The sequence below is a fragment of the Micromys minutus genome (assembly GCF_963924665.1).
Source record: "Micromys minutus genome assembly, chromosome: 9".
NCBI lineage: Eukaryota > Metazoa > Chordata > Mammalia > Rodentia > Muridae > Micromys > Micromys minutus.
The window spans coordinates 44,321,859-44,345,282 of NC_137978.1; the positions used below are offsets into that span (position 1 = coordinate 44,321,859).

The 23,424-nt window shown below is 44.9% G+C and overlaps 1 pseudogene across 1 annotated transcript; it reads right to left on the minus strand.

Moving 5' to 3' along the window:
• Window positions 1–3,344: 3,344 nt before the first annotated feature.
• LOC308424313 (ran-specific GTPase-activating protein-like) lies at window positions 3,345–23,132 on the minus strand (annotated as a pseudogene). The gene is made up of 2 exons: window positions 22,918–23,132; window positions 3,345–3,954 (listed from the first exon to the last, which is right to left on the minus strand). The product of its transcript is annotated as a ran-specific GTPase-activating protein-like (transcript).
• Between the last annotated feature and the right edge of the window lie 292 nt (window positions 23,133–23,424).

The following is a 23,424-nucleotide window of genomic DNA, read 5'->3' on the forward strand; positions in this document are numbered from 1 at the left end:
AGGAGATCCAATGCACTCTTCTGGCTGCCATGGGCACTAGGCATACATGCAAAAAACACCTACACACATATAAATAAGTACAATTAAAACAATTGTTAAATATTACAAATCTTTATAAAAATACATTGTGTTATCTTAATGACTTGTATGTATGTTACCCCCTTAGTTTTATTTGTTTGTTTTTGTTTTATTTTGAGTGTGAGTGTGTATGTGCTCACATCTGTGTGTATAAACCTGTGCAAACCAACAGTCCTTGCTGGGTGTCTTCCTCCCTTACTCTCCACCTCATACGATGTGACCCCTGGCTAACATGGAGCTTGCTATGTGAACCAGGCAAGCCTCAAACTCCTGCTATCACCCCAGACTTCACCTTATGTTTTGAGATAGGGTCACTCACTGATTGGCTAGAAAAGCTGGTTAATGAGCCTCCAGATCCTTCCTCTTCTTTTTTAAAAAGATGTATCTATTTTACTTATGCGACTACACTGTAGCTGTCTTCAGACATACCAGAAGAGAGCATCTGATCCCATTACAAATGGTTGTGAGCCACCATATGGGTGCTGGGATTTGAACTCAGGACCTCTGGAAGAGTAGTCAGTGCTTTTAACCACTGAGCCATCTCTCCAGCTCCTCCTGTCCTTACTTCTCAGTGCTGTGATTACAAGTGAGTACTGCCCTGCTCAACCTAGATAGACTTGTTTAAAGTTTATGGCTCAAGTTCAGGTACATGAGGGATATATATATATATATATATATATATATATATATATATATATATATATATATATATATATATATATATATATATATCCCTGGATTCTATTTTATCTACTGAGCTGCTATCTCTAGCCTTTGATCTGTTTTCTTTTTGAGACAGGGCCTCATTCTGTAGCCCAGGGTATCTGAAACTCACTTATGTAACCCTATGATGACCAAATCCTTCCCCAGCTTCATTGCAGTCTCGATATCTGGTTTCTGGCTCCTCCTTTATTTTAAAGTAAATCTCAACAACATTCCAGGAAGGTCATTCCAATAGCAACACATGCAGGTCTAATTTATAACTTTGTTAAGCTGGGCAGTGGTGAAGCATGCGTTTAATCCCAGCACTCGAGAGGCAGAGGCAGGTGGATTGCTGTGAATTCGACCAGCAACCTGGTCTACAGAGTGAGTTCCAGGACAATCAGGACTACACAGAGAGACCCTGTCTTGAAAACAAAACAAAAGAAGATTTGTATTTGTCTCGGTTAAGGTTACTATCGCACTGATGAAACACCATGACCAAAGCGAGTCCGGGAAGAAAGGGTTTATTTCACTCACAGTTCCATGTGGCTGCTCATCATTAAAAGCAACCAGAGTAAGAACTCAAGCAGGGCAGGAGCTGATGCAGAGGTCAGGAAGGATGTTGCTTACTGGCTTGATCCTCATGGCTTGCTCAGCCTGCTTTTTTGTTTGTTTGCTTGCTTCCTGGTTTTTAAAGATTTATTATGTATACACCATTCTGCCTGCCTGTACACCTACATGCCAGAAGAGGGCACCAGATCTCCTTACAGATGGTTGTGAGTCACCATGTGATTGCTAGGAATTGAAGTCAGGACCTCTGGAAGAGCAGCCTTAACCACTAAGCCACTCCAGCCCTCAGCCTGCTTTCTTATAGAACTCAAAACTATCAGCCCAAGGATAGGACCCTCACAATGGTCTGGGCCCTTGCCCACCAATCACTAATTAAGAAAATGTTCTACAGGTTTACCTACAACTCAACCTTAAGGAGGCATTTTCTCATTTAGGGTTCTTTCCTCCCCGATGACTCTAGCCTGTGTCAAGAAGACATAAAATTAGCCAGCACAAGTGACCTCCTTGGCCATTTGACATACAAAAAAATCTGTGGTGTCTGGTCAGATGGGGCTTGAAAATCAGCCATGGTTAAGAAGAGGCCAGCATCATCTTCTGGGAAGAGTTTCCTCAGAGTCAGCATATGCAAGCCATGTTCAGAGGCAGCCAAGGTTGTTCTTGTGCAGGCAACCGAGCTTGGGCACGTGTAAGAGTCTTCCAGGTGGTACTGGTTGTGAAGGAATCGGGGAGGGCAGTGAGGGTTGGCACCGTGAGGCCACAAGAGGCAGCCAGAGTAGAGTACAAACCCCAGGATTAAAGGGGTCCCGGGGAAAAGTTGAGGCTTTGCACCATGAAGAGAGCCGAGGAGAGACTATTAGGGGAAACACAGCCTAGTTGCAGCAGAAAACTCCAGCACTTTAGAGATGCCAATACCACAAGATGTCCACCAAGAACAGCAGCAGCGGTGGAACGGAGCCAACCGGAGCCTAGAAAACAAGCTGTGTGTGCCGCAGAGGGCAGAGCTGGAGACGTGACTTAAGCCCGTTGGAGGAGCCAAGATCACAAGTGAATCCCAGACAGTGGACAATGAATTATTGACAGTGGACAGTGAATTATTGACATTGCTGGACTGTGGGTTTGCCTTGTTCAGATTATGACTGTGCTGTGGTTTTTCCCTCTTATTATTTTTTTAACTTTTTGGTTTTCTGAGACAGGGTTTCTCTGTAGCCCTGGCTGTGCTGGAACTTGCTTTGTAGACCAGGCTGGCCTTGAACTCACAGAGTTATGTCTGCCTCTGCTTCCTCAGTGCTGGGATTAAAGGCATGAGCCACCAGTGTACAACATGGCTTTTCCTTGTTGAAAAACATTATTTAAACTAATTTTTTATTTTAGAGGAGCCTACAGTTGAGAGACTTTGAATTTTTAAAAGAAATTTTGGGCTTTAAAAAGAGACTTTGAATCTTTATAGAAACTAAACTTTTAAAGTGTTTAAACTGGTAAGGACTGTAGAGGTTTTTTAGTTTGCAATATGTTTTATATTTGTGATGTTTATTAATCTGAGATCTTGGGGATGAACTAAAAATAAAGAAAAGATTATGTTTTAAAAGTATTATATGGGGGCTGGAGAGACGGCTCAGTGGTTAAGAGCATTGACTGCTCTTCCAGAGGTCCTGAGTTCAATCCCAGCAACCACATGGTGGCTCACAACCATCTGTAATGAGATCTGATGCCCTCTTCTGGTGTGTCTGAAGACAGCAACAGTGTATTCACATACATAAAGTAAATAAGTAAATCTTTTTTTTTTTTCAGGTTTTCAAAGGCATTTTTTATTCACTATTTTTGATGACTATAAATAGGTGTTTCCACTATGGAAAAGGAAGTTAGCACAGTACATTTTCATCACTGGGGAATGGATGTCTGAAGTCATGTTCAATGGTGTCAAAAGTTGGAGGGAAAAAAAGTTAAAACAAACAAACAAACAAACAAAAAAAGAAAGGGAAAGGAAAAAGAGTGATTCATTGCTTCTCCTCAGACTTCTCTTCAGCCTCATCTCTGGCCTCCCCTCACTGAAAGAGCTTCCAGCTTCTCAGCCACCCTTTCGACATTGTCATTTTTGCCTGGTCCTTTCTTTTCTCTCTCTTCAATTTCTTTCCCGCATTCTTCAAACTTTGTTTTGAGCTTTTGTGCATCCTCAGCATTTAGGAAGCGAATGGCGAGCAGCTCAGGCTTGGGGCACTCATCAGCAAAGTCGGCGTGGGTATTCCAGTCCCAGGCACGGTCACTGCCAGCTTTCGGCTTCAGTTCCATCATCGGTGTGATATAGTGGTTGGCGCATATCTTCAAGGTTTTGTCCCTCGTCATGAGAAGGCGAATGGTCCCTTTCTCCTTATGCTTCAGAAGCTTGACATCACCAGTGCCTCGCTCCTTCCATTCTGGGAGGTCATTCTCTGAAGCAAACCGGAACAGCTTTGCAACGCATCTTAAAAAGTTCCTCTTCATCTTCCTCCAACGTTTTAATTTCTTGCTCAGGAAGAGAAACTATTGGCTTGAACTGGGTCGTGGTTGGACCCATCTGCATTCTCTGTGGAAGTGTCATGGTCCTCGTGACTGTCCTTGGCGGCTCGACTAGCTCAGGCGTCGTTGGCTCGGCGGCCTCCACACAGCTAGTCGCAGCTCCTTTCCTCCTCGTCTGGCGCCGGCGTCTCCCGCCCGTCCGCTCTTCCCTCCGCCCCCCGACCCGAACCATAAGTAAATCTTAAAAAAGACAACTGTTATATATCAAGCCAGGCTTGGCACAGGCTTTTGAAGCAACAAAGCCTACCCCCAGTGACACACTTTCTCCAACAAAGCCACACTTCTTAATCCTTCTAATCTTTTCAAATAGAGCCACTCCCTGGTGATGAAACTTTACAATATACGAGCCTAAGAAGGCCACACTTATCGAAACCACCGCAATTTTATTGCTGAGACTTCGATCCTAACACTCAGGAGGCAGAGGCAGGTGGATCAGAGGCCAGCCTGGTCTACATTGGTAGGATAGCTCTGGCTCCAGGGAAAGAGCTATGTAATAGAGAGACCCTGTCTCAAAAGACAAACAACATCAACACAAAATTTACTTTATTTCATGTGTATAAATGCTTTGCCTGTATGTGCGTAGTACACTTTGTGCATGCCTGGTGCTGTGAAGCCCAGGATAAGGGAATTCTCAGTGATCCTGAGCCACCATGTGGATGTTGGGAATTCTCTAGGTCTCCTGGAGGAGCAGCTGGTACTCTTAATCTCTGAGCCATCTCTCCAGTCCACACAAAGGTAATGATCTCATGATTAGAATGACTGTGTCTTCTTACAGCCTGCTTTCTACTGTCCATACCTCTGACTGCCAGCCCTCTTTAATGGACAAGAAAGCCTCTGCTTTGGAGCAGATAGTGGGCTGAGTCTAGGTAAAGCAAGACCATGATGTATTTGAGAGCCAGGTTCTGATCTCCTGATGCTGGCATCAGGTGCTCAGACTACAGGGAAAACAGTAATGGGAAATCAGCCTTTGAGGATAATCTTGGCTGTTGGAAAACAGAATTGTTTAGCTGGAACAGGCATTGACATCTTATGCCCACTAGAGAGCACTAGTGAGCCGTCTAGAATTTTCACCAGGCTCAAGAGTGCTTTTCCCTGTAAGAAAGGTTACTACTGCCTGAAGCAACTCACAGACGACCAAGTAAATTCTCCTGTTCCAGAGAATGATGATGTATCAGAGAAAATCTGGTTAAACACGCTACGAGGATAACATAAGAGAAAATGAAATCAAGGTGTATTACTCCCCATGTAAATACCTTAGTGATATTTTTCATGTACATCATGAAAAATCACCTTCTAACATGTAAAAATACACAGAAGAGATCACCTGATGTGCTATGACCTGAGACACGCACCGTTTATGGGTTTGGCCATCTTTTTGCAACCTGCTTTATTACTTGGAGAATATGCTGTGGGTATCTATTCTTGTCAATATCTTTATAGAGGACAGGGCCTACATAAATGCTGCAGAGAAAAATGAAGGTTTTGAAAGGGCAGGTGTTCTGCGTGGCTGTGTGGGGCTAGAATGTAAAAACATAAGGAAGTTATTTGTTATATTACATTTTTACCTTAAAGTTTTTTTCAGACAAACTCTGTGTTATACAACATAACATCTTGAATTCGAGTCCATGCTTGTTCTTATTTAAGAATATTGTGTTTTGGGCTGGCAAGATGGCTTAAGTCATATCTGATGACCTGAGTTTGATCCCCTGGACCCATACAGTGGGAGGCAAAAGTGGTGTCCGGAAAGTCATTCTTAGACTATTGCATGCATACAGAGACATGCATGTGCACACCCAAAGCATTACATATAGAGATGATGTGTATGTGTGTGTATATATGTGCACCTATATACATTTTGGAGACTAGACCTCACTATATAGATCTAGCTGTCCTGGAACTCACAGAGATCTGACTGCCTTTGTCTCCTGAGTACGGAAGTTAATGTGCACTACTATGCTGGCACATTTTTAAAACTTGTATTAATATTTATCTATTTATCATATTTATTGGTTTTTGAGACACAAGCTCTCTACATAGCCCTGGCTGTCTAGGACTTGCTATGTAGACCAAGCTGGCCTCAAAGTCAGAGAAATCTGCCTGTCTCTGCCTTCCAAGTGCTGGGATTAAAGGCATGTGCTACCATGCCCAGCTGTTTAGTTTAATCTTATGTGTATGAGGTGTTTTGTTTTGTATTGTTTTGTTCTGAGATAGGGTTTCTCTATGTAGTCTTGAATCTCCTGGAGTTCACTCTGTAGACCAGGCTAGCCTCAAAGTCAGAGATCTGCCTGCCTCTTCCTCTGGAGTGCTGGGATTAAAGGCATGTACCGCCATGCCAGACTGAGTTTTTTGTTTCTAAAAAATGTTTATGGGTGATTTGCCTTCATGTATGTATTATGCATGTATTATGTATGTATGTATGTATGTATGTATGTATGTGCATCACATGTATGCCTGGTGCCTTCAAAGGACAGAAGAGCCATCATATCTTCTGGGACTGGAGTTACAATTGTGAGCTTCTATGTTGCTGCTGGGAAGTGAACCTGGGTCTTCTGCAAGAATAGCCAGTGCTCTCAGCCACTGAGTACAAGCCTCATGTGTAAGTGTTCTGTCTGCATATGTGTCTGATGCCCACAGAGGCCAGAAGAAGACATCAGATCCCCTAAATCTAGAATTACGAATGGTTCTTAACCAATCTCTGTAATCCCCAGCATAATTTTTTAAAAGTTAAATACTGTGTCTTTTCTCTTCCACATCTTTTTTGTTTGCTTGCTTCATTTTTATTTTTTCAGGCAAGGTCTCATTGGCCTTAAGCTCACTGTATAACTAAGGATGGTCTTGAACTCCCATTTCCGCCTTTCTAAGGTTGGATGTGGGGGGGGGGGGGCAACGCTGAACTAATCATCCTTCACATCTCTGTGACATCTTATGATACGGACAAAGCAAAGCATAGTGTTGGACATTTCAATCACCTGCAGTTTTTCCTTCATACTGACAGTATTGTGGCCACCATGCTTGGACCTGCGTGTTTTCTCTAGTCCGATGAGTTCATTAGAATGGAGTTCCAGAACATTCCTTTGCTCTTTGAGGTTTTTGAATACCTGATACAAAAAAGATGAGGAGGCAGTAGGAGGGAAAACTGTGTCCCTTTAGACTTCTTTTTCTTGTGCTTGCTGGGCCCTACCAGAGAACTGGTCCTAGCCTTTGGCCTCACCTTTCTGCACTTGGCCACATGGCTCCTCTGTCCTCAGAGTTCCTGCCTACCCTCACCTCTCTGAGTCTTCCAAAGGACTCCGTAGGTAGGTGCTATTGTTACCATCTTCGAGGGTCCATTACTGTGTATCTGTGTGTGGACATTTGGGTATCTGGATCACTGATCAGCTTCAGAGGCAAGAGGGCTTTAGTGGTGACCTTGTTGTGGCCGACTGAAGCCTAAAGGCCTTCTCCAGGCCACAGAAAGCAAAACCACAAACAACAGTACGCTATTTTAAGTTTAAGAAGGACTGGTGGGGGAGGCGAATTATGAACAAAAAGAAGTCTCCCGGAGCCCGAGAGGAGAAGTAATTAGCCTGGTGAGGAACGTGGAAGCAGTGTTTCTTTGCCCTTTCTGTTTCCTTCTCTCTGGGAAACCATGGCCCCCAGCCTCTCTTTCTGCGGGTTCCTCTTTACTATCCTTCCTCATACTGGCTTCTCTTCGGTGCTGAGAACATGCCCTTCTCCCACTTTGGAAATTCATAACGCTTTTGTTTAAACCTGCAGCCTACCTAGTTCTCTGATCTTAAATTCTAGTCCCCAGAAGGGAGAATCTGGTTAGATATCTTTGAACCGTGTCCACTTTCTGGTCTAACCCGTTGTAGCCTTGGGGAGCAGGGCTGGGTGGCTCCTATGTGGCTGCTGGTCTGCTCTGTGGGTGAAGGATCATTTTGGACTTACAAGACTATAGGTAGATATTCAGTATGACTGTCCAGAGGATCTCAATATTACCCAGGAATCTTTTGGCTGTGACAGAAATTGGGTTCACACTGAGAAAGCAAAATAAATAAATAAAAATTAAATAAATAAAGTCAAAAGGAATTGATGATCTTTAGTAGAAAAGCCATGGGCTTAGTTTTGGGCACAGCCAGATACACCTTCTCAAAGACACTGTCGGGAAAGGACCTTTGTGTGTGTGTGTGTTTCATGCCTAGTGAGACTCTCAGCTGTGACATCATTGTTGGGATTCCGTAAACCCCACTCCTCAGTTACCTGGCAATAGCCAGGTATGCTCCACCCCAGTGACCTGACACTATATAAGGGCCTCTCCTCTCTTTCTTGCTCTCTCTTGTTCTTGCTCTCCCGCCCTTACCCCTCCTCTTCCCTTCCCTTCCCCCCTCTCTCTTCACATGCTCATGGCTGACCTCTACTCCTCTATTCCTTTCTTTTCTCTCTCTGCCTCTACTCCCCTCTTAACTCCCCCATGACCTGAATAAACTCTATTCTTTACTATACCATCGCTGTGTGGCTGGTCCCTCAGGGGGAAGGGATTCCCAACAGGGATCCCCCAGAGGCATCACTCTTGCCTCTAGGCCTTACCACACCTCCATGGGCCATATCCCCCCACACTCTCTTTATCCTTTTCCAAACATTGGTGCCAAAACCCGGGACATCATCTTTTAACAACAATCATGGCTCTGGCTTATAGTCTCTCAACTTAACTTCCTCTGTGGGAAAGTTATGTCCTCTTTCCAGCAGTTTCAGTTCTGGTTGTATTTGACTGAGCCTTCAAGTCCTGTGACAAATCCCATCTCTGATTGGCTAGCCATAGGTCACGTGACAGGCTCAGCGTTGAGGCCACCTAGCCACTTTGAGGAGGGGTGGGGGGTGGCAGTTTGAATGAGAATGGACCTCATTGGTTCATATATTTGAATACTTGGTCCCCAGTTGGTGGAACTGCTTGGGAAAGATTAGGAGGTGTGGTCTTCTTGGAGGAAGTACGTCACTGGGGATGGGCTTTGAGATCCCAAGTGTGCTCTCTGCCTCCTGCTTGTGGCTCAGTGAACTCTCAGTGGTTCCTGCTGCCGTACCATTACTCCATCATCATGGACTCCTATCCTCTGAAACCACAAGCCCAGTTAACTGTTTTTCTCTTGTAAGTGCCATTGGTCACACTGTTTTGTCACAGCAAATGAAACCCTAACTTATACAGAGGGATGGATCATCAAAAGAAAAATAGAATGGCATTGGGGTCAGAGGAGAGGTGGCTCAGTGGTTAAGAGCACTGGCTGCTCTTTAGGAGGTCCTGAGTTCAATTCTCAGCAACCACATAGTGGCTCAAAACTGTCTGACTGGCCTCTGCAGGCACTGGCTGGACAGGGCTATGAGAAGCCGGCCATTCTTTCATTCAATACTTATTTATCAAGGGTTCTCTGTGTGTCTGGGAAATAAGAATGGGACATACAGACAAGATTCTTCTTCCTATAGAACTGAAATTCTGAGTACTGTAGCAGCAACCCATGGTTACTGAGTATGTGCAAAACATATTCCTGCCTCATTCCCACCCCACCTCATACAAAGAGGGAAAATGGGGTCTTCCCCTCGAGACATTTACAATTGCTTGTTAGCACAAGGCTATGGGTTTGACCTTCAGCACTGACTTTTCTTTTAAAATGTTTTCTTTTTTTTAGATTTATCTATTTATTATATATAAGTACACCGTTGCTGTCTTCAGACACACCAGAAGAAGCCATTGGATCCCATTCCAGATGGTTGTGAGCCACTATGTGGCTGCTGGGATTTGAACTCAGGACCTCTGGAAGAGCAGTCGGTGCTCTTAACCACTAAGCCATCTCTCCAGCCCTGACTTTTCTTTTGAACTGTACTGAGGCAGGCAAAACAGCGATACGTGCTATGAGCAAATGATACATGCCCAATTTTACAAATGGAGAGAGGGCTGGGATGAGGAAGAATTCTACTGCAATAAAGAGACTGGGTATTGAGTGAGTACAACCTTCACTGGGTACTGAGTAATGAGGGCACTGAGTACTATGGGAGCTGAGTACTGTGGGTACTAAGTACTGTGGGCACTGAGTACTGTGGGCACTGAGTACTGTGGGTACTAAGTACTGTGGGTACTGAGTACTGTGGGTACTGAGTACTGTGGACACTGAGTACTGTGGGCACTGAGTACTGTGGGTACTGAGTACTGTGGACACTGAGTACTGTGGGCACTGAGTACTGTGGACACTGAGTACTGTGGGTACTGAGTACTGTGGGTACTAAGTACTGTGTTCAAAGCTTTCTACTCAGTGTCTCATATAGCCCAGATAGCCTATGAGGAAAATGGTCCATAGAGGCTCAGAGAGGAAGCATGACTGGCTCAAGACACATGGCCAGAGCTCCATGGGGTGATCAGTTGAATTTAGCTCTGTCTGGCTTCAGGGTAAAGAACATTAACCTATTATGCAGCCCTGCTCAGGAGGAAAGGCAGAAGGAGTTAGGCCTGGACACACGCATGTGGGGACAGTCAGCTCGGTCCTCTGTATGCAGGGCAGGGCTTTCTTTGCCTCTCAGCAGCACAGCAGGAAGATGCTGTCTCCACCTTTGGGGCTGATGCCTGAACCTGACTCCGTGGTACCAATTGCAAACAGAATGCCAAATACGAACCAAAGAGGGCAACAGCAGTCACAACAACAACAGCAACAATGACAACAATGACAACAATAACTGTTTAGCCTATGCTATTTAAAAGCAAGAATTAATCCCTGGAATTTAAAAACAGGGGAATTCCACATAAGAAAACCAGACTATCTGACAAGGGCCTATGTTTCCATGGCAACCATCTGCTAGTGCTGAGTGACAGCTGCTGCGGATAGCCAAGGCACAGGCTTTCCAGTGCCGCAGTGGCTGCCAGTCCCCTTCGCTCCTGTGACATTTGAGCTGCAGTCACTCTGACCCGTTTTCAGACTCCAGCTTGGGTAGAGCATGGACCTCTGGTTCTCAACCCTGTGGCCACAGTGGGGAAGGCTTCAGTGAGGTCAACAAGGGGTCTCATGACACCCCTCCAGCATGACCTGGTTATATCAGTACATTCTTATAGACAGGGCTGTCATGAGGAGACACCTCAAGAGCTGTTCCATTCAAGGGAAAAGAAATCAAGGCCTGGAGCCCACTTACTACACAAAACATGTAATCCGGGTTCTAGGTCACAAAGGAGACCTCTACAAAGTAGAAACAGTAGGCTTGGAGAGAGGAAGGGGATATTAACTATACTAAGTTAAAAACACGGTTATTATAAGTTGGACCGGGAAGCGGCCTTAGAGGACAGGCTAAAAATCATTCATCACCATAAGAAAAAGGGACAAGGTCCAAGGCTTGCAACTGCAGCATTTGAATTTGGAGCATTGTGACCCTCTGGGTCTGCCTGAGGTATATAAGTGAGACTCTGTTTCCAGAAAAGAAGTGGGATAGGAAGGTCTAGGGAAGAAGTTCAACTGATAAACTACTTGCCTAGCATGTATGACACTCTGTGTTGTAGATCCGGAGAATGACGTACGCCGGGCTTGGGGTCACCTGCCTGTAATCCCAGCACTGAGGAATGGGGAACATAAAGGTCAGAAGCTCAGTCATCCTCAGCCATATCGTGAGTTCAAGGTCAGCCTGAGCTACAAGAGACCCTGTCCCAGAAAACCCAAAACAAGCCAGCACGAGCCTTTAATTTCAGCACTCAGAAGGCAAAGGCAGGGGCTGGAGAGATGGCTCAGTGGTTAAGAGCACTGACTGCTCTCCCAGAGGTCCTGAGTTCAATTCCCAGCAACCACACGGTGGCTCACAGCCATCTGTAATTGGATCTGATGCCCTCTTCTGGTGTGTCTAAGACACTGACAGTGTACTCACATGAAATAAATAAATAAATAAATAAATCTTAAAAAAAAAAAAAGCACTGGTTGCTCTTCCAGAGGCTCTGAGTTCATTTCCCAGCAACGACATGGTGGCTCACAACCATCTGTAATGGGATTTGATGCCCTCTTCTGATGTGTCTGAAGACAGTGACTATGTATGCACATACGTAAAGTAAATCTTAAAGAGAGAGAGAGAGAGAGACAAAGGCAGACAGATCTTTGAGCATCCTAGGCCAGCCTGGGTTACACAATGAGACCCTATCCTGAAACAAAAATGCAAAGAAATCCCCAAACAAACAAAACAGGAAAGATTGAGAGCACAGGAGGGGAGGAGAAACAGAGGCTGGGTGTGGCAATCTTTTTGGTGATTTTGGCAACAATGAGTTTTCCTGGGTTTTTGCCCTAGAGTCATGCAGATAAGACAATTTGGTAGTGAGCGCCCTTTGGAGGAAAGTGAGAGCTTCAGATACAGATTAAGTCACCACAGGGGGGAAGAGTCCGGACACAGACTCAGGCTAACTGTGGGGAGGATGAGGAGGGCAAAAGGACTGTGAGGAACAATGCTTAGAGTTTGGAGCACAGTGCACAGTAGGACAACCAGGGGCAAAGTCCTTGCAGAAGCCCAGCAGGGATAATTCTAAAGTGGCAGGGTTTGGTGATCATATCTGCAATCATACTGCCTAAAAAGCTGAGGCAGAGGGATTGCTGAGAGTTCAAACCCATCACCCACACAAAGCACAGTGTGGCATGTTCCTGTTTTCCTAGCACTGGGGAGGAGATTAGCTAAATTGTAGCCCCAGGTTCAGTGAGAGACTCTCTGTCCCAACACAAGTTGGAGAGCAATTGATAAAGCTAGCCATCCACCTCTGGCCATGTACATGCATACACCCCTCCCAACCACCCCTCAAAAGACATTGACCACAGTGTTAAGTGCTTAGAGAAGCTAGAACACAGAGGGTGGAGGCAGCCTTTGGGTCCTGGCAATTAAGAGACCATCGGTGAGTGCGATCAGGGAGAGATAGTGGGGTAGCGGAGCAGCAGCCACAGAGGCTTGGAGATGGGTGCACAGTAAAGATGAGAGTCGGGTGTCACTTCCTCCAGCAGTGGGGTATGCGGGATGGAGAGTCATCTAAAAGCAAAGGTCTGGCACTCAGGAGTGGAGACAGGAGGGTCTCAGTGAGGTTAAGACCAGACCGCTCTACACAGTGAGTTCCAGCCAGAGCTACAGAGTCTCTTTGTCTTTTAAAAAAGCAAAACCAAGTGAACAAGAGGGGAAGGCGTGGCTGTTGACTAGAGAGCCAGGTGTCGCTGATACCTAACTCTGGGAAGTCCCAGAGCCTGGGAAGGACCCAGGTGTCAGGTGCTGGTTTGCTCAGCGATGGTCACAGTGAATGCTCATTGGAGGGGCCTGCAGTGGGACCGGTCCTATGAGAAAGCCCTAGCCCTGTGGCTGGGTTTTCCCCTCTGCATTGAGTTTCCTTGATCTCCTGATTATCTTGGGCTGGTTTTGCTGCATGACTCAGGAGCTTGAGCAAGTTTAGGTACTAGGTTTCACAGCTCTGGGGGCGGGGAAGTCTGATCTCTCCTGATAGCTGGGAAATAGTCATTAGATATTGACAAGAGCCCCGCTGTTGGGCCTCGGCTTCAGAAAAGACTCTTTAAGCCTTGATTCCTAAGGAAAACAAAATAAGAATACCATCATCTAATGCAGTGGTTCTCAATCTGTAAGTCACACAATTCCCACCTCCCACCCCCCCCCCCCCGGAGTCGCATATCAGATATTCTGTGAAACAGATACTTACATTATGAATCATAACAGTAGCAAAATTATAGTTATGAATTGGCAATGAAACAATTTTATGGGGGGGTGTGGTCACCACAATACGAGGAACGGTATTAGAGGGCCGCAGCATTAGGAAGCTTGAGAAGCGGGGTTCTAATGGCTGTTCAGAAATTGTAAACATTGCCGGAAAAGGTTCTGACCTTTGAGGTGAACTCTCACCATCCTCCTATTGTTAGGAGGAAGTTGAGGGTCCGATGAAATGACTTGCCCGGGACAGCTAGCAAATACATGCCCAAATCCCACGTCCTGAACCATGCACCCTGCCCTTCGAAGGATGTCTCCAGGACACTCATCTGGTTGAGGAGCAAGCGGCCCCTCAGACTGGGCAAATGGCTAGAAAACAAGGCCCTTGCAAGTAGCAGCTTTGCTGTTGGGAATTCTTCTGGCAAAGAAGACATGAGCCTCTAAGCTGCCTCTGCAGCTCCCTCACTGGAGACCCCTTTTGGTAGCCTCCTCCGCACGGCTCAGATAAAGAGTCTATTTATTAGCTTTCCCAGAGCGGGTTCTGGAAGCTGGATCTGGCATGAGGCAGAAGTCAGTCCTTCAGCCAAGCCTCCTCTTTTCCGTCTACCTTCCTTGCCCCTCCCACCGGATTCTCCTGTATCCCTGAGCCCAGGGCACAGTAACACGTTCTTCCTAAACTTTCCGTGGAGTAGGAACGGCCTTGCGCGCTGCCTGCTACTGCTGAAGGCACACATTTCCAAAGGTTTCTGTGGAATTCAGGCTTCAGTAAACACTTGAGGAGGAGGAAGTGGGCCAAGAAATGAGTGTGAGATTGCATCAGGAGTGACGCACACCCTGCCCACCCCACCCACCTCCGATCTCCGGAGAAGCCCTCCCTGGGGGGGGGGGCGGGGGGGCGGGGCACAGATGCAACCCCTGGACCAGCCCCAAGCCATCTTTTCTCCCTTTGGCTTAGGAATGCTGGTGAAAAGGGTAACTCTGAGTAAGGAACCTTAGCAGTGAACTGTATCCTCCATGACCTGGAAGAGAGCTAGCCAACAGCATGAACGCGGGAGAGAGGGCGGAAGCAAAGTGGCCAAAGGAAAAGAGTCCAAAAAGGTTGCGAAGCTGTGTTATGGAAGTGTGAGCCAGAAGCTGGGCTCCATGTGTGAAACAGTAAGAACAGTGGTGTCCAGCTTAGGAAAAGAAACAATGGCTGCTGCTTGGTCAGGGACTCTGCTTCAGGTCCTTTTGTTTAAGGACCCCGGGTGGTTTACATGTCGGAGTATCTTACTGAATTATAGCAAAACCCCTCGGAATTGGTGTGGTTATGGCCAACCATCCTTTGACAAATAAAGACACTGACGGGCTAAAGTCCAGAACTATCTAAGGTTACTGAATTGGGTTTTGGGGTAGTCTGGGTTTGGGTCTCTGTCTGTGCGCAGGGTGTGAGTTTGTTTTTAAGGCAGGGACTTGCTGAGAATTCCAGGCAAACTTTCAACTCATGACCCCTGCCTTGGCCTCCCTAGTCCCGGATTATAGGCAGGCACCATCATATGTGCTCACCCTTAGCTTTCGAGACCCTGCAGTTCGCTCCCAAGTGTCTGTCTCTTCCTGAGTCCCTCTCAGTTCAGTTTGGGTTTCGGATCTTTTTGTCTCCCCAGGAAGTGATAGAGCCAGCCTAGAAAGACCTAGTGGCCGGCTGAGGCAGGATTGCTACTTCGAGGCTAGCCTGGGTTATTCAGTGAGACACCACCTCAAAATGAAAAGTCAAGAGAAGACATGGGGGGAAAAGTTCAACTTTATATATATATATATATATATATATATATATATATATATATAGAGAGAGAGAGAGAGAGAGAGAGAGAGAGAGAGAGAGAGAGAGATTGACGGATATATATATATATATATATATGGATACACATATAAATAGATACATAGTACATAGATAGGCATATAGATAGGTAAATAGATACATAGATGGATGGATGGATGGATAGATTAGGTAGGTAAAGAATAAACCCCTGGTTTGGTATCTTTCATGCTAGTTTCTGTCATCTGCCCACTTGGTTTTCCCTAGGCACTTACAGCTTGGTCCCTGACCAACTATTCCCTTAGCTCTGTGGGTCTTTTAGCACCCGGCTTGAGGCAGGTTTGAACGAAGAAACATGGATTCCTGGAAGAGTTGCAAATTTGAATCTAGGCACCTTAAGTTCCATCAAAACATCCTCTGCTGCCATCCCAGGTCCCTTGGCCAGTGAGGTCCAGTAAAGGAACTGAAAAACAAGGAGCCAAGAAGCAGGCAAGGGCGATCAGAATCCTTACCCCTCATCTTTGCATTTTTCAGAAGCCAGGGAGAAATAGGAAAACTCAACTGTGCCCAGCACCAGCCTCCGCCCCAAGTTAAGGAATGCAAAGGGTGAGGGGTCACCATGGAAACAGCAGTGCCAGGTGTGTTGGTGAATACTTAGTTTTTGCAGCATGGAGGAAGGGGCCTGCAGTGCCTGGCCGAGGAGCTACAGGAACAGCAGTTCATTTGTCCTCCATAATTGGACATTACAGGAGACTTTTGCTTTTCATTGTCACCATTTTCTTTTAAAGTAGAAAGGGAGGAGGAAGAAAACCATTTTCCTTCCTTTCCTGCCCACTCAGAGGAATGCCAGGGGATGTGAGCATTTCCTTCAGAGTCGCCGCTGGTCATGAAGACCCATCATCTCTTAAATCGCTCTCTTTTAAAGGTTTGTGAAAAGTGCACCAAATTGATTCTTCCCCCTCCCATCTCTTCTATCTGTGATCTCTGTGGTCACTCTTTTACAGAACTGCATGTCCTCAGAGCAGGACAGAAAGGATAGATGGATACTTGAGGTATTCTGTGGTTTGGGAACCAGAAAATAAAGAAGGTTTTAAAGAATACCAAGTTCCTGTCTCCTCCTGCCTTGCTGATCACATTTGTATTTATTTTTACTCAGGATCTGTTGGAAAAGAATTTGGCTCAAAGATTCTAAACTCTATTTAGTTCCAGGCCTTAATCACTGCAGAGCAAAGGATCTTATAATCACAAAGACGAGAAGAATCTTAGAAGTCCTCTAGCTCAGAGATTCTCCATGTTCAGACTTTATCAAAATTAAAAGTTTGTAAAAGAAGAAGAAGAAGAAGAAGAAACAAGAAAGAAAGAAAAAGAATGGGGGATAAAAATGTCTGAAGGCTTTTTAGTCTGACAAACACAAAGATCAGACAAACACAATGATCTTTGTGCCCACAATTGTTTTACACTCCTATATCCAAAAAAGGGAGGAGGGCTATATTCTAGTGAGGTGCCCTTAAACGGAAGAAATTCAGCTCACAAATGTACACACTTTAAGTGGGACATGGTGGTACATGCCTGTAATCCTAGCACTTGGAAGGTGGAAGCTGAAGAATCAGGCTTTCAAAATCATTCTCAGTGACAGCAAAATTGAAGGCTGGCTGGGCTCCATGAGATGTTGACAAAATGTGCTATTTTACCAGATATTTCTTCTTATTCCACACACGACCTCCAGTCAGAGAGAGGGTGGACATTTGAAAACTTCTGCTCTGGTTTGCAGCTCTTAAATATTTTAAAAATTTACATGTATTTGTACATGTCTGTATTAATGCATTCACATTGTGCAGATGCCTCTGGAGGCCAGAAGAAAGCCTTAGATCCCTGACATGGGTGCTGGGAATCAAGGTTGGGTCTTCTCAAAGAGCAGTACATTCACACTCTTAACCCCTTGGCCATCTCTCCAGCCCGTTTATTTTCCTTACCAGCATCTTGTGTTCTTACCTGTTTGGTTATCTCTGGTAGCTGCTGCATTCACTTCCTTTCCTTTGTGTAGGGACAAGTGGAAGCCCCTAGCTCCTGAAGTCTTGAGTAAAGGTGGATGTTCAGATGCAAACTGTCATGTCAAGAACTCCAAACCTCAAACCAGTGGAACAATTTGGCAAAGCCCTTACCCGCATGGGCCAGGCCCAGGAGAAATGGCAAGACTTTCCTTTGGAGTCCATGGATGAGTATTTATGAACCATCGTCCAGGCTAAGTTAGCAAGACCAGCAAGTGCAGTTTCCCCCACCCGGATGTTCAAAGCCAGAGACTGCTCACCCACAGAGACCTGTGACCAAGATTAGCTAAGCTCTCCCTCTGTGCTGTACATAACAGACTCACTGAGGTCTGGCGAGAGAAGCCCACCTGACCCCCAGCTTTACTGGATATGCGTATTCTTTCTTTATTTTCCTGCTGCCCTAGGCAGGGTTCCAGGACCTAAGTGTCACAGGGCAGAGCCCTTGATAAATCAAGCTGTTACCAGTTCTTACCTTTCTTCCTCTCCTGCCCTTCTTTTTAATTTAATTTATTTTATTTTATTTATATGAGTACACTGTCACTGTCTTTAGACACAGATGGTTGTGAGCCACTATGTGGTTGCTAAGATTTGAACTCAGGACCTCTGGAAGAACAGTCAGTGTTCTTAACCGCTGAGCCATCAAATATATTTATTTTATTTATATGAGTATACTGTCACTGTTGTGAGCCACCAATATGGTTGCTGGGAATTGAACTCGGGACCTCTGGAAGAGTAGTCAGTGCTCTTAACCACTGAGTCACCTCTCCAGACCCCCTCTCCTGACCTTCTCATCTCTAGGCGGGATAGATGTCCCTTCTTTATTCTTCTGAAGTGCCTTGGAACTCACAGAGATTTACCTGCCTCTGCCAACTAGGTGCTGGGATTAAAGCAAGCAGGGATTCAGTGCCATTTTATTTTCTCATCTCAGGGTGTTGAGATCATCCTGATAGATTAATGTCAATGTCTTTTTAAGCATTTTAAAAATCTCTCTCTTTCTCTCTCTCTCTGTGTGCATGTGTGTGTGTGTGTGTGTGTGTGTGTGCGCGTGCGCGTGTGCGCTTGTCCCATGGCATGCATGTGAAGATAAGAGGACAAAATTTACAGAAATTAGTTCTTTCTGCCATGTGGTCCTTGCAAGCCACACCTTAGGCCCAATGTCAGCTCCTTGAAGACAAAATGTACATCTCTTTACTGGATGCTCAGACCCTTGATGGGCAATTGTTGACTAAAGGGATAAGTTTTGTCCACTAGATTAATGATGTCATGAAGCCATAGGACTAATGGCCCTGAAAACGAGTAGTCTGGGCATGGTGATGCTTGCTCGTCTGTAATCTCACATGCATTGTGCAGCTTTGCTATGACCTTGGTCCTGAACATACAGTATGGCGGTGTGGTGTGCACACAGTTCAAGACAGACAGTGCCAGCACTCGCCTGAAGCATCTCTGCTCAGATGTGAGATGAATGTTATACGCTGCAGTGTTTTACTCTGCGTTCCGTCTTATAAAAACATAATGGCTCGATTATAGGAAACAAAGACTTAATATTTTCTTACCGTCTTCCCTTGGTTGTAAATACCGAATTAGTATGTCGTTGGATTGTATTGTGCTAGAATGTTTGATATGAAAAAATTGCTGACTTGAGTTTCATTTACGAGAAAGCAATCATGAAATGAAGCCTGGTGAGGTGGCACCGGATGTGTTAAAGCCTCTGGTTGAGAATGGGACCACCACCACACAGTTTAAAGCCAAATTTGAACCAATCCCTATTCAAATACTGACCAGGATAGACTCAGGTCAGCTCCATCTCTGGGTACCCAGAAAATGGTCATGAGACACATTTTGTAGGAGCTCAAAAAGGCAAAATCCATAATTCACTACATTTCCCATCAGATCCAATCAGGGACAAGCAGGCATCCTGACATACTTTCTGTCTAGGTGCCTCGTGCCCTCATGTGATCAAGCACATCTGGTGCAGATGGGTCAAACAAATTTGTTTATTGTCTCCCACAAATCACAGCCCCCAGCATTCCAGGAAGTTTCTCTCTTTGGGATTTACAGGTTAGAAGCAATTTTGTTTTATGAATCTCTTGGGAACAGTAATTAAGACATAACTTTGACTCTCAGTTTAGAGTTCAAGGTCATCCTCAACTGCATAGTAAGTTTAGGGTCAGCTTGTGCTACAGGAGACTGGCGATATATGCCTTCACCCCAAATATAAATATAAATAAATCTTAAATTTTTTCTAATATTTTTTATTTATTCATTTTATTTGAGTACACTGTTGTGTCTCAGACACACCAGAAGAGGGCATCGGATCCCATTACAGATAGCTGTGAGCCACCATGTGGTTGCTGGGAATTGAACTCAGGACCTCTGGAAGAGCATTCAGTGCTCTTAACCACTGAGCCATCTCTCCAGTCCAGCTTAAATTTTTATTACATTTTGCCCTTTAATTTATTTAATTTTATTTTATGTTAGTGAGTGTGGACCTCTCCCTTCTACTGTTTAAGCATACCCTGGCTCATATGTGGAGGTCAGAGGACAACTTGTGGGGATTCTATTCTCTCTTTTTGTTAAGGCCTGGGTAGCTGCTGTGATGTTATAACATTCTGTTATGTTCTGTACTTTGGTCTTCTTGGAAACCTGTCACAATAGAGGTCAATTAGAATTGCTTTATATAGTTAGCCACAGTGAACTTGGACCCAAACCAAATGTTAGGCAGTACTTCCTGCACCTGTGTATGAGCTTTTATAGTTTTTGCTTTTATAAAGCTGCCCCTGGGATGGACCTCCACCTAAGAGAGACACCTGCACCAATATAAGAAGCCATTTGAAATAAGTCTTCCATTTTGAGTAGGATTTGAGTAAAGTTCTAAGTTCTCAAGACATCCCTGGGAATTGATGTCCTACTTGGCAGAAAGAGTCATGTGCATGGATAACTGACACGCTGGTTGTACAGCTAAGACATGAAGGCTGAGCTGGAAAGATGGCTCAGTGGTTAAGGGCACTGACTGCTCTTCCAGAAGTCATGAATTCAATTCCCAGTAACCACATGGTGACCTTCTATAGCCCTCTTCTGGTTTTCTGAAGACAGTTACAGTGTACTCATATACATTAAATAAACAATTAAAAAAAAAAAAGACATGAATGTTACCTGCCACATTTGGATACCCCAGCCAGTGGGAACAGTATAAATGTACAACAAAGACATATTCTTAAGAAAGTTTCCTATCCTTAAATTTTGATTGATGGAATAATTTGGCACAGATGTTTATGGATTTCATGCTTAAAAGCACTATAAAATGCTTGCTTGAGGTCACAGTCAGCTCCCCAAGTCTGGTCTGCGGCTCTGATAGATCAGTTGTGGACTTAAAAAAATTTTTTTGAGACAGGATCTCTCTTCTATGTAGTCCTGGCTGTCTTGGATCCTGCTTTGTAGACCAGGCTGGCCTTGAACTCAGAGACTGGCCTGCCTCCCATGTGCTGGGATTGTGTATGCTAACATTGACCAGCTAAAAATAATATTTTTGCTTTTGGATTTTTGGACAGGATGTCATATAGCTCAGGCTGGCTTCCAGCTTACTCTGTAGTTCAGATGGCTTTTAATTCCTAATCCTGTGCCTTTACTTCCAGAGGGTTAGACAGCAGATGTACCCTCTGCACTCAGTTTCAGATGCTGCTGGAGGTCAAGTCTCAGGGCTTTGTGCATGCTAGGTAAGTACTCTACCAACTGACCTACATGCCCAGTCTGTGTGTGTGTGTTTCCAAAGACAGGGTCTCTCTCTATGTTGTCCTGGCTGTCCTAGAATTCACTCTGTAGACTAAGGTGACCTCAAAAAGAGGCCTCCCAGAGATCTGCTTACCTTTGCCTTCCAAGTGTTGGGATTAAAGGCGTACACCACCACTGCCCAGCAAAATAAACTTCCTTATAACTTTTTCAGTAAGTGTTTGATTTGAATATCTATTTTAAGCTTATTTTGTTTGGTTGGTTTTAGGGACATGGTTTTCCTGTGTAGACCAGGCTGGTCTATAACTCAAAGACTGGTCTGCCACTGCCTTCCACCTGCTGATTATAAAGGCATGTGCCACAACACCCAGCTGGCATTTTTTACACGTATGACCCTAGCTATTGCCATGTGGAGAATTTCACTGGAAACATTTAAGAAGCCCTGTTGTGTGTAATGTGTTTTGTGTGATTTTGATAAGAAACTAGCTTTTTATATCAGGGCACTTGGTATATGATGAAAATTATAATGGGTAAAACATTTTGTTTGAAAAGGAAGTTTCTCTTGGTAGTTCCAAGATGTTTGTGCAAACTGTGTTTCGGTACTGTTTGTGATAGGAAAAAAAAAAAAAAAAGGGCACTAACCCAAATACCAATCAATAGGGAACCTGTTCACTACAGCTCAGCCATGTTACATAGGCAGACTCTACAAAGAACAAAGTCAACCTCGACACACGAATGTAGAAAACTGATGTAGAGACAAAACAGTTTTATTTCTGATATACACATACACAAGCGGGAGGTTGATAGTTTTGTTTTTTCTTTTTCCTCTAGGACAGAACAGATTTTCCAGGGATGTTTTTCATTATTAAACATTAATCTTCCTGTAATGATATTAATTGCAGAAAAAGAAGAAAGAGCAGGGAAAGGTGCAGGCATAGCAGCAGGTCTTAAGTGTAGTGGGGCACATCTATAGTTTCAGATACTTAAAAGGCTGAGACAGGAGGATCACTAATTGGAGGCTAGCCTGAACACTGAGATCCTGTCAAACACCCCCAAAACCATCAATAGAAGAAAGGTTTTCTGACACTGGGATGAACTGAATCCCTTCTCCTACAATAAGTCCCCTCCCTATTAATTTTGTGTCAGGCCCTCAATATCTCTTGATCCAAGGACCTCTTTTTCTGGGACTTTAAAAATATTTTTTTTTTGTTGTTGTTGTTTGCTGTTATGTTGGTGCTGGGAAACAACTCAGGTCCGCTGAAAGAGTGGCAAGCACTCTTAACTACTAAGTCATCTCTGCAACACACACACACACACACACACACACACACACACAGAGAGAGAGAGAGAGAGAGAGAGAGTCAGAGCATCAGAACCCCCTGGAGCTCACAGTAGGCTGACATGGGTACTGAGAACAAAAATCAGGGTATCTGGAGAGCAGCAAGTGCTCTTAACCACAACCCAATCTCTGCAGCCCAGCTCACCTGGGCCCTTGCAAGGAGCCCTGATCCTCAAAAACTTCCGAGTGTGTTTCTGATTTGAATTCAGGAGAGTTGATAGGTCTGGCTTCTCCATGACCAAATCGTGTGTTGGGGGGTGGGGGGTTGGTAATTTCATTCTCATTAAATGAAAACGGTTGAGGAGAACCAGCTTTTGTCTCCTGTGTATTTGCACTCGAAGGAAAGATGGCTTGCCAGTCTGGGCTTTAAACCAAGAAAGAATCCTACAGTTGCTCAGCCCCTACGTACGCAAGCACGCACGTACACTTGAGACTGGGTAGGGGACTCCTTGGGAGCAGAGGGAGGGATGATCTGATGGTTTTCTGGCAGCACAGGAGTTAAGTAGAGTCGCTCTTCGTGGGTGCTGGGGATGAAAGCTGGGCTCTGTGAGGGAAGCAGTCTTCTTGGGTTCACAGTCTGACCTCGATTACCTTGCTTAACCTGGTCCTCTGAGGTCTCGGAGTGTAAGAACAAGAACATGATCCGGACAGGGAGCACCTATTAAAGATTTACAGGAGTACTGATAATCTCCAAGCACTCCAGAAGAGGTTGCTCCGGGAAGCAAGTTTTTTTTTGTTTAAAGGTGAGGTCCAGAGCGGAGAGAGATCCTAACTGCACAGTGGCTGAGGTTGCAGGGCTGTGGAAAAATACGCACTGGACTGACTTTTCCTGGAAAAATACAGAGTTCAAATCCTCCTGTCCCTATCATGGATTGGTTGACTAAAAGGTAAGAATGGGGCAGGGACCCTAAAGGTGCTCAGTAGTAATGTCA